At 44.3% G+C, this 12393-nt stretch overlaps 1 protein-coding gene across 3 annotated transcripts in view; it reads right to left on the minus strand.

The window, feature by feature from the left end:
- Positions 1-12393, minus strand: part of kif11 (kinesin family member 11) — a 78735-nt gene that overhangs the window by 42500 nt on the left and 23842 nt on the right. The window contains exon 1 of one of the 3 annotated variants that reach the window (XM_063071186.1): positions 1747-1879. The exons of 1 other annotated variant lie outside the window; for it this stretch is intronic. The gene's annotated coding sequence lies outside the window, so the exon portion shown is untranslated. Of the gene's footprint in view, positions 1-1746; positions 1880-12393 lie in introns of those variants that run through there. One more of the 3 variants, XM_063071188.1, reaches the window with a different exon arrangement.

The raw sequence follows: 12393 nt of genomic DNA on the forward strand, positions 1-12393 counted from the left end.
GTGTTGTTCCTCCAACCTGAGTGTGGCCTCATCACGACAGTAGGGGAGGCCATGGACTGACATGTTGTAATGGGAATGGGAAGTGGAATTAAAAGTGGGTGGAGACTGGAAGATCCCGCTTTTTCTGGCGGACAGAGCATAGGTGCTCAGCAAAGTGGGTCTCCCAGATACACAGGAGGCCACATCAGGAGCACCGGATACAGTAGATGACCCCACCAGACTCACAAGTGAGGGGTTGCCTCACCGGGAAGGGCTGTTTGAGGCCCTGAATGGTAGTGAGGGAGGTGGTGTAGCACTTGTTCTGCTTGGAAGGATAAGTGCCAGGAGGGAGATCAGTGGGGGAAGGACAAACACACAAGGGGGTCGCATAGGGAGTGATACCTGCGGAAAGCAAAATGTGGTGGGTGGAGGGGGGTGCGGGAAAGAGGGGAAGATGTGCTTTGTGGTGGGATCCCGCCAGAGATGGCAGAAGTTATGGAGAATTATGTGCTGGATGCGGAGGCTGGTGGGGTGGTAGGTGAGAACAAGAGGACCTATTCACCGTGGGGTGCTGTCACCCCATCTCCCCCACCCTAGGGCCAGAAGTGCCTATTCCATGCTGCATCTCAATCAATAAACAAACGTCTGCAAATGCTAAAAATCTGATGAAAACGGAAAAGGCAGTAAGTGTCCCACAAACCATGCTCAACCTCTGCTGTGAGGAAAAGTTAATGCTTCAGGATGACTTTCTTCAGAACAAGGCGGTGAGAATTAAAATACCTCAACACAAGAGGCAGCAGATGCTGGAACCTGGAGCAACAAAAAATATCTGCTGGAGGAACTCGGAGTCAAGAAATTTAGGGAGGGAGCCGTCCATCTTCCAGTCAAAACCTTGCATCAGTTCGAAGTTGGAGTGTAAACCGGAAACGTCTCGCCCTCCCCGCCCCGCCACCCCTAAGAGCTGTTCAAGCAGCCAAATCCTTCCAGCAAGTTGTTTGCAGAGTTAGTAATGAATATGCAGAATTTCTGCGTGAGAGCAGCCGTGGAGAAAATAGACTTACGACTAGAAGGTTGATTGAAAGGATTGATGTACTTGTCAAAACGGGAACCAGGCGATCTAAATAAACCTTGTTTAGATTTTTTGATTAGTTTTAAATGTAGAGTTTATATCACGTGGGCACTCCGTAATAACTGTACACCATTTAGGCAGAAACGGGCAAAGAATAAGCTAATTGAGTCGGAAGCTGCAAGGAAAGAGCATTTAACACCTCACTAAAGTGGAGTCTTTTTACTAAAATGAACTGTTACCATCATTGGGAAATAGTACAGTTATGAATGCCATATTTAAAACCCTCCGATTCCAATTGCAGATCCTTGTATTATCCTGACAGACCTTTTACACCACTGCAAAATCTACCTACTGATACAAGTTATAGCTCACAAATCTATAATACGGAACAAAGGCGGCGGCCATACAGTAGTAAGTAAGGTCTTACTTAACATTTGCTTTCTCGCCCAAAAACAAACAACCTGTACCTTTAAAAAGTTGAAGAAACCGGCACAATATTGTCACATTATCTTAACACGAGGTGGAGAGAAGGTCAGAGACGATCTTACAATATATGAAAATCACTCCGTTGGTCTCAGACTTTGTACAAGTTCCCCAAAATTTTAAACATAAAAAGGCGGTCACAAACTCGATATTTCTAGTCAGACCGAGAGGCTCCCTATCGGTTGCTTTAAACAAATAATCAGAGCTAAGCTTACCAAAACGAAAGTTACCAGATCTCTTGAAGAAAATGTGCGCTGAAATTAAATTCTCAGCAGCCAAGAATCCACATGAAGCTTTTCCAACCTGTCGGTCATCCGATGCCAACCTTCTCCTCGCATTCAAAAATTGCGCTTCCGTAAGCTTTGTCCAATCAGAGCCTCGGCCTGAGTACTTCCTTTAGGAACTCTGGGAAGTTTCGCTGTTGCAGCCAGGCAGAGAGAAGGACCGGGTCTTCTGGTAGCCATGTTGATAAGGGCGCATTTACCCGGAAGTTCCATGTAACATAAAGTTCAAAGTAATTTTTTAACCGGAGTTCGTGTATGTTACCATACACAACCCTGAGATTAATTTTCGCGTGAGCATACTCAATAAATCGAATAACCATAATAGAGTCAATGCAAGACTGCACTAACAGGTGGACAACTAGTATGCAAAAGACACAAACTGTGCGCATACAAAAAGAATAACAATTATTAATTATTACAATAATTATTAATAATAAATAATTAAGAAGTAAATAACAAGAGCATGAGATGAAGCATGAAAGAAAACTATTTTTAAATGCCCACAACATACTAAAACACTAATGACTTACAATTAACACACATCAAAGTTGCTGGTGAACGCAGCAGGCCAAGCAGCAACTTTGATGTGTGTTGCTTGAATTTCCAGCATCTGCAGAATTCCTGTTGTTTGCGTTAAAATGACTTACAATTGATGCCTGGCGATAGAGGAACAAATTGATTTCTATCCATTTGTACACTCATGATTAGAGCATGACATTTGCAGCAGATAAATAAATACCATATCTTTTAAACTTTATTGTGTGATTTGGTGACAAAAGTGTGGTTTTTGCTTAAAAGCTTCAAATGTAAGTAATAGATGGTTCTTGATTTGACATGGCATCAAAAGTTATGGGGAGAAGGCTGGGAAATGGGATTGAGGAGGAGGAAAAAAAAGCGTTAGCCATGATTAAATGGCGGAGCAGGCTCGATGGGCCAAATGGCCTAATTCTGCTCCTATGTCTTATGATCTTATGATCTTATGATCTTAAGCATCCTTGAAACTGAGTCCATAGCTTGTGGGAATATAGGGTAATGTAATTGGGAGAAATGTACATAACTCACAATCACCAAATTGAGTTGGGGTTTCACTTTAAGAGGCTGGTCTGACATGAGGACATTGTTACATAAGGATCTTTAGCACACTTTTGTGTTTCAGGTTTTAGAGTTCAATAAAAATGGTTACGGTTTTCATTAGACATAAAATGCCCCACTTGGTTTATTTGTGAAAACCTACAGGAACAGTTCAGCAATGGGGCAAGTGCAGTTGAGTGAAGTTATCTCTTCTGGTTCAAGGGCCTACAGGCTGAGGGGTAAGAACTGTACCTGAACCTGGTGGTGTAGGTCTTGAGGCTCCTGTACCCACTTCCTGATGGTAGGAGCGAGAAGAGAGCATGACCTAGTGGTGGAAGTCCCCCTGGTGATAGATGCTGCTTTCCTGCAACAACATTTCATGTAAATGTGCTCATTGGTGGGGAAGGTGTCCCCGGACTGGGCTGTATCCACTACATTTTGTATAATTTTCCACCCAAGGGCATTGGTGTTTCCATACCAGGCAGTGATTCAACCAGTCAATGGTCACTCCATCGCATATCTATAGTTTGCTAAATACGTGTAAGAAATTACTGGCACTGCTGTGCTTTCTTTGTGATGGCAGTTATATGCCGGACCCAGCACAGGTCCTCTGAAATGATAACACTGAGGAACTTAAAGTTGTTGACTCTCTCCACCTCTGATCCTCCGATGAGGACTGGCTCATGGACCTCTGGATTCCTCCCCCTCAAGTCAATAATCAGCTCCTTGGTCTTGCTGAAGTTGCGTTTGAGCCACCACTCAGCCAGATGTTCAATCGCTCTCCTAAATGCTGATTCATCACCCACCCTGATTCAGCCAGCAAACTTGAATATGAGCCCTCATGAAGGTCTCAGCCCCAAACATCGACGGTTTTCTCTTTTCCATAGATTCTGCCTGATCCGCTGAGTTCCTCTAGCATTTTGTGCATTTTGGTTTGGATATCCAGCATCCTCAGATTTGTTCGTGCTTGTTTAACATGACATTGGAGCTTATCCTTGCAGTCATCCATATAAAGTGAATAGAGCAGGGTGCTGAGTGCACAGATTGTGGTGCACCAGTGCCGATGGCGTTTGTGGAGATGTTGCTGCCAATCCAAATTGACTGGGGTTTGCAGGCAAGGACATAGAGGATCCAGTTGGACAAGGAGGTCTTGAGGCCCACGTCTTGGAGCTTATTGCTCAGTTTTGAGGGGACGATAGTATTGAATGACAAGCTGTAGTCAATGAGGAGCATCTTGATGGCTGCATCATCATGGGCCAGATGTTCCAAGGTTGTGTGAAAAGCCAATGAAATGGCAACTGCTGTTGACCTGTTGTGATGCTTGGCAAATTGGAGCAGATCCAAGTCACTTGTCAGCCACCAGTTGATATGCCTTACCACCAACCTCCGAAAGCACTTCAGCGCTTCGTACTGGACGATAATCATTCAGGCAGGTTTCCCACATTCATCTCGGGCACCAGTATACTTGAAGCCAGCTTGAACCGGGTGAGTACTTCCTATTGCCGGAGCGAGAGGTTAACGATGTCAGTGAACACACCAGCCCGTTGATCGTAGTATTCGGTCAGCTACCCCGTTTTGGCTGAATGCTTTCTGTGGGGTCCCACCTCCTGAAGGCTGCTCCGACATCAGCCTCAGAGGCTGAAGACTCAAGGTCACTTGGGGGCTGTGGGAGTTCGTAGAGGTCCCTCTGTGTTTTGACTGTCAAAGTGAGTATTCAATGCATTGGGCTCACCTGGAAACGAAACCTTGCTGTCACTATGTCACCTGGTTTCACTTCGTAGGACATGATAGCATTCAAGCCATACCACAACCGTCAAGCATCCTTTAGTGATCCACGTTTAGTCTGGAATTGCCACTTTGCATGTGAGATGACTTTCTGGAGGTCACACCTGGATCTCCTGTACTTCAGGTAGCCAGACCTGAGGTGGCCCTCAGCAGAATGCAGATCTCTTGGTTCATCCAAGGCTTCTGGCTGGGGAACACTGTGAGTGACTTGGTAGGGAAGCACACATTAATGACTGTTTTTATAAAATCAGTGACAGTTGTGGCATATTTGCTGAGATCCTCTGATGAGTCCTTGAAGACGGCCCAGTCCACTGACTCAAAGCAGTGCCCTAGCCACTCCCCTGCCTCCCGCAACCACCAGTTTGTTGTCTTTATCTCTGGAGGCTTGCTCTTTAGCCTCTGCCTGTGTTCAGGTAGGAGGGCAGCCAGATGGTCAGATGTCCTGAAATGATGGAACAGAAGGCATTCATAATTGTAGCACAACAGTGGCTGAGTGTGTTGGGGCCCCTTGTGATGCAGGTGACATGCTGATGATACAGTCTTATAACGTCTCAAGATCACCATTTTGCAGATTATATCTCTTAGAGGCAGTATTGTTCATTAGCGAAGGGGTGCTTCTACCTTCAATTTACCGCTTCCAACTTACAATTTGCATTATGACCTGAAGACTGGGCCGGTTGGTGGCGCAACGACATCGGCGCTGGACCCAGGAGCGGAGGTTCCCGGGTTCGAAACCAGTCAGGGCCGCTCCCGAGTACACTTTCCATCCGTGTCGGGTTGAGTGTCGAGATCGCAACTCGACCTCATAAAATAAAGGGAACAATACTGTGAAATGTCTGTGTGAGGAGTGGCATGTCACAGTCTCTCTCGCTCCGCGCCTTGTAAAAGCCATGAAAAAGACATCATCACGGACGCACGCACGCACACACGCACACACGCACACGCACACATGCACACGCACACACGCACACGCACACACGCACACACGCACACGCACAGACGCACACGCACACACGCACACGCGCACACACGCACACGCACAGACGCACACGCACACACGCACACGCGCACGCGCACACACGCACACGCACGCACAGATGCACACGCACACGCACGCACATGCAGACGCGCACACGCACACGCACACACGCACACGCATGCACAGACGCACACACGCACACGCACACGCAAGCACATGCAGACGCACACACAGACTCGCTGGCACGCATGCACATGCCAAAAAAAAAGACCTGAAGACTGGTTCTTGTTTGCATGAACATCTGATTTCTTCACATAACTCCAGGATACTTGTGGTCATGAGGCACATCGAGAGTTTTCGGTGTGGCAGCCAAGCAGAGAGAATCAGGACCAGGTCTTCTGGTAGCCAGGTTGATAAGGGCATATTTACCTGGAAATGCACTTACAAATTGTATATATTTTAACAAGGAAAGACGAGTCTAAATAACAAGCGCAAGAAATTCTGCAGATGCTGGAAATCCAAAGCAACTCACAGAAAATGCTGGAGGAACTCTGCAAGTCAGGCAGCGCCTATGGAAATGAGTAAGCAGTCGACGTTTCGGGCCGAGACCCTGCATCAGGACTAGAAAGGAAGGTGGAAGACTCAAGAATAAAATGATGGAGGGAGGGGAAGGAGGATAGTCAGAAGGTGATAGGTGAAGCCAGGTGGATGGGAAAGGTAAAGGGCTGGAGAGGAAGAAATCTGATAGAAGAGGAAAGTGGACTATAGGGAAAAGGGAAAGAGGAGGGGCACCAGGGCGGAGGTGGTAGGCTCCTGCGAAGAGCTAAGAGGCCGGAGTGGGGATTGAAGAAGGGAAAGCGATTTTCTTTTTACCGGAACAAGAGGTCGATGTTCATGCCATCAGGTTGGAGGCGACACAGACGCAATATGAGGTGTTGCTCCTCCATGCTGAGGGTGGCCTCATCGTGGCAAAAGAGGAGGCCATGGATCAACTTGCCAGAGCGGGAATAGAGATAGGAATTAAAATGGTTGGCCACCAGGAAATTCCGTTTTTGACAGATGGATCACAGGTGCTTGACAAAGCTATCCCCCAATTTAGGACAGGTCTTATGAATATAGAGGAGGCAACATCGGGAGCACTGATACAATAGACGGCCCCAACAGATTTGCATGTGAACTGTTGCCTCACTTGGAAGGGCTGTTTGGGGCCCTAAATGCAGGTGAGGGAGGAGGTGAATAGGCAGGTGTAGCACTTTGGCCGCTAAAGGGAGTTTAAATAAAGCCATTGGATTACGAGATGTGATATTTCATCTTGAAGTTTTTTTTTACCTGTTGTTGACCTTTTATTTCCTTTTGGGGAAACATTTTATAAACAACATTGTTATTCCGTTGTAAAGGAAGATTTGATTAGATCTGCACTCACTTGAGGTTTTCACATGAAGGAATGCTTTTTAAACTTTACAAACTCGTCTTTATGGCATTAAGAACATTAGCAAAGATTAAGCATCACACAGAGCACAGAGCATTACTTTTAAATTGAAAAAAAATAGTTAAAATAGCTAAATGAAGGTGTCATTGTCAATAAGAAGTTAAAATGAAAGCAGATAATGAGGATTATTTTAAAGGTATTGCTGATGATTAGCTTGATAGGTCTGAGTGAGGAAGAAGAGGTTGCTCTTTCTCATTTAAGCTCAAGGCAAAACTGGGTAACACTGGGTGCACTGCAGAAAGTACCCTCACAGGCCTTATTCAGCAATTATAATGCACAGGAACACAGGAGTGATGAGGCTCGTGGACACAGCCTGGGCCATCCCAGGCACAGCCCCACCCACCATTGAAAGTATTTACAAGAGGCACTCAAACTTGCGGCATCTATCATTAAGGAACCCCACCCATCCAGGCCTGTGCCCTCATCTCGCTGCCTAGAAAGGAGGTGCAAAAGCCTGATGTTCAACACCACGGAGTTAAGGAGCAGCTATTCCTTCCTACAACCATCAAGTTCTTGAATAACCCTAACCCGATCTCAGCAACGGGACACTCCAGATTTCCTCTCGGATTACTATGGACTTGTCTCTAGCATTTTCTTTCCACTCATGTCCTGTTGAGCACAGTCTTTTTTTTTCCATTGTCTGACATAATTTATGTTCTGTCGGGAGCTGAATGCTTACAAATGAGATGATGAAAGAGCAGGACTTGAATACAAGGATATTTAGGATGCAAAGATTAATGATCTGAAAATGAGGACAGTTAAGAGGAGATTTAATTGTTTTAAAATGTTTAAGTCTGAAGGCAGTTTACGATAGTTACCATTAATAATGAGGATTTATTGATTTAGAATTAGCAGCTAGATACGGAGGAACGAGATAAAGAAAAGTTTCCTTATTCAAAGCTGAAAACGGAGGTGGAGAAAGTGAACTGTCATGTCTTTCCGGTTCTTGTCTTTTTTTAAACCCCTTGAAAAATACTGACTCATTTTGCATATCCTAGAAACAACCAACTCATTATCTCTGATAAATCAACTATTTTTAAAAAAACTTCAATTTATTTTGCCACTTAAAAAGGTGAACTCTGTTTCATGATCTTGGTGTCATGGTAATTACAAATGAAAAGAATATAACTCGACCTCATTTGTCATGAACGATAGTGTTTACTGCCTATTATTTTTAAGTTTGATTTTGCGCAAGTAACAATGAAAACTGGGGTGTTCAGGTCATTGAACTGAAAAATGAGATTATTGTCTACATCTGCAACTGCAGTCGTCTAATCTTGCACATCTCCCCTTCCCACTTTCAAATCTCTTACTATCTCTTCTTTCAGTTAGTCCTGACGAAGGGTCCCGGCCCAAAACGTCAACTGTACCCCGTCCTATAGATGCTGCCTGGCCTGCTGCGTTCACCAGCAATTTTATGTGTGTTGCTTGAAATTCCAGCATCTGCAGATTTCCTCGTGTTTGCACATTAGTTTGCTGTGGTTCCAGCACTGAACTGAATAGACTTCAACAAGGGTCAGAAGGCATATTAATTGTCCATTCCTTACAGAGTGCTCATGTGCCTATCTGCTATGTCTCAGGAGGTGTAAGTAGTCTTTCCTCATTGATTGCAATGGGAGGGAACAACTGCTGTGAGACTAATCATACTTCAGTCATTTAAAAACATTTTCCCACACCTTCTTAAAACCACCTTTAATTGCTTAATTTAATGATTTGTATTATATTAAGAATATAGACATGTTTAACATGATCATTTAAGTCTTAAGTTTTTTTAAATGATACTGTATGTACATTCAGAAATGTTGTCTTTTACAGCATGAAAGTGAACTCTAATTATGAGTATCTCCTGTGTTCTGATTTAACATTATTTTGGCTTTATTTTCTCTGATTTTATGCATACACTCATTTGATGTCTGTCTGATGCCCTTGTTCTGTCCAGTGAAGAGAATGGCATGTTACCATTGCTATGGAAAATCTTCCCAAGGTTTTCCTCATTATTTAATGAGGAGAAGACCACTGAAGTTAAAGTCCTATTTCATTCACAGGATTTGATGGAACATCAGTGACCACATACAGTAACTGGGTTTTATTCTTGCCTGTGATCCTTTCCAAGATTTTTCTGGTAATTTGGGAGTCAACATGATATATTGCCTCCAGCATGGTACGAACAAGACCAGCAATGTTGTTTCTCCTTGACTGAAAAATCCTTGTGAATCTGTGTGGAATCTAAACCAGTAAGTATATACTGTATAGGAAGATGTAATTCAATGCAAAATCATGTTCAGAAAGCAAAGTGCATGTTAGAATCAGTAATTTGGCACTAAATCATATACAGAAATCAAAATAAAGTGCAAGACAGATTAGATGAAGAGATGATAAACGAGAACAGGTACTAACTTTAAATTTGCAAAACTAAATTCTGCCATGCTATGAAAGATTGTAACTCTACATCTGTAGCTTTAACGTCCAGAAAATTTACATGGTAGTAATTAACTTTATAGCACAATTAAGTCAAATCAAGTTTATTTTCTCTTAACTATATATAGTACATGTATACTGCCAAATGAGACAACGTTTCTCTGGACCGGTGTGTAACACACAGTTGTACAGATAACACACAATAACTTAGGGAAGTGAGAATTAAATCTACAAATTATTTACGCACAGATAAACAAAGTAAAGTGAATATTGCAGGGTACAGTACAAATTATCCAGTGACACTGAATGCAATGTGGCAGGGAGTTCAGAAGCCTAATGGCCTGAGGGAAAAAACTGTTTCCCATCCTGACTGTTCTTGTCCTTATGCATCGGAGTCTCCTGCCTGATGGTTTAAAGTCAAAGAGGATGCTGGAAGGATGGGTGGGATCCTTGAATATACACAGTGCTCCTGATAAATGTCCCTAATGGACGGTAGGGAGACCCCTATGATCCTCTCAGACGTGCTCACAGCCCTGTGTAGTGACTTCCGGTCTAATGCTCGGCTGCTCTCATACCTGATGATGATGCAACTTTACAGGACACTCTCAATGGTTCTCCTGTAAAGGGGTAAGGGGTTCTGTGAGGAACCTCACTTCCTCAATCTACTCTGGAAGTGGAGGCTTTGCTGTTCCTTCTTATTCAGGGAGGTGATATTGAGGGACCAGGTGAGGTCGTCCATGATATGAACTCCCAGGAACTTGGTGCACTTAACTTTCTCCACAGAGGAGCAATGTATGTGCAGCAGGGGATGGTTGATCTGCAACTTCCTGAAGTCCGCGGGCTGAGCACACAGCCTTGGGGAGCGCTAGTACTCAGTGTAATAGGACTAGTGACATTGCTGCCCTCATGGACTGACTATGGCCTTTCTGCTAAGAAGTCCATGACCCTTGTATAGAGACCCAGCGAGGACAGTTTCAGCAGCCTGCTATATGAGACTCCATTCTCCAGGTGGAACAGGACAGAGTACAGAGCAGAGGGTATGGCATCATCAGTGGATCAATTTGAGCAATAAGCAAACTGAAAATAGGACATACATGGTAAACGGTAGGGCATTGAAGAATGCAGTAGAACAGAGGGATCTAGGAATAATGGTGCATAGTTCCCTGAAGGTGGAATCTCATGTGGATAGGGTGGTGAAGAAAGCTTTTGGTATGCTGGCCTTTATAAAACAGAGCATTGGGTATAGGAGTTGGGATGTAATGTTGAAACTGTACAAGGCATTGGTGAGGCCAAATTTGGAATATTGTGTACAGTTTTGGTCACCGAATTATAGGAAAGATGTCAACAAAATAGAGAGAGTACAGAGAAGGTTTACTAGAATGTTAAGCAACATACATCAAAGTTGCTGGTGAACGCAGCAGGCCAGGCAGCATCTATAGGAAGAGGCGCAGTCGACGTTTCAGGCCGAGACCCTTCCTGAAACGTCGACTGCGCCTCTTCCTATAGATGCTGCCTGGCCTGCTGCGTTCACCAGCAACTTTGATGTATGTTGCTTGAATTTCCAGCATCTGCAGAATTCCTGTTGTTTACTAGAATGTTACCTGGGTTTCATCATCTAAGTTACAGAGAAAGGTTGAACAAGTTGGGTCTTTATTCTTTGGAACGTAGAAGGTTGAGAGGGGACTTGACAGAGGTATTTAAAATTATGAGGGGGATAGATAGAGTTGACGTGGATAGGCTTTTTCCATTGAGAGTGGGGGAGATTCAAACAAGAGGACATGAGGTGAGAGTTAAAGGGCAAAAGTTTAGGGGTAACATGAGGGGGAACTTCTTTACTCAGAGAGTGGCAGCTGTGTGGAACGAGCTTCCAGCAGAATTGGTTGAGGCTGGTTCGATGTTGTCATTTAAAGTTAAATTGGATAGATATATGGACAGGAAAGGAATGGAGGGTTATGGGCTGAGTGCAGGTCGGTGGGACTAGGTGAGAGTAAGAGTTCGGCATGGACTAGAAGGGCTGAGATGGCCTGTTTCCGTGCTGTAATTGTTATATGGTTATATGGAAAGGATTCAATATAGCCGAAAGTAAGGCTTTAATGTGCTCCATGACCAGCCACTCAAAGCATTTTATTACAGTTGATGTTAATACCACTTAACAATAGTCATTTAGGCAAGTTACTAATGCCTTCTTTGGCACTGAACTGATGGTTGCTGCCTTGAAAACAGAGGAGATGATGGTCTATTCCAGAGAGATGTTCAATATATCTGTCAGCACCTCAGCAACTTGAATTGCTTACTGAATGTTTAGTGTTTGCTTTGTCCTGTGGATAACAGGTAACTTACTTGCTGGTAGTGAGTGTCTTCTGTCACCATTCACCAAAATCACAGATCATATTTCACACAACCATTGGCGCTGCGAGCAGGGTTCAGTCATTGCACGGATTAATATATATTAATAAAGGCAAAAACAAGAGAGGGACCCCCCCACTCACACCCCAAACATGATGTGAGGAGTGCTGAGTTCCGGGGTGAGCTGACAACAGTGCAGGATTTGGGAGTCTTGCCTACCCACTAGGGCACCATGGGATGCCAGTAGATTGGTCAGACATGATGGACTCCCATGGAGTGAAAATGGGACTCCGCAACATGCCTGTACTTAATGAGGTAGAGGAGACTGTGGGATGTTTTCTGGCTGCTGGCAGCCATAGGAAAGCAGCAGTATGAGACGATCTCACAGGAGGAGAGAGAGGTAGATAGTTTGAGAAACAAAGTGGAAGTGCTAAACCATAGGGTAGGTTGCCCAGTCAGCGCAGGCTCAGGTTGAAGAGTTCGAGGATAG

The sequence above is a fragment of the Mobula hypostoma genome, chromosome 19, assembly GCF_963921235.1.
Source record: "Mobula hypostoma chromosome 19, sMobHyp1.1, whole genome shotgun sequence".
NCBI lineage: Eukaryota > Metazoa > Chordata > Chondrichthyes > Myliobatiformes > Myliobatidae > Mobula > Mobula hypostoma.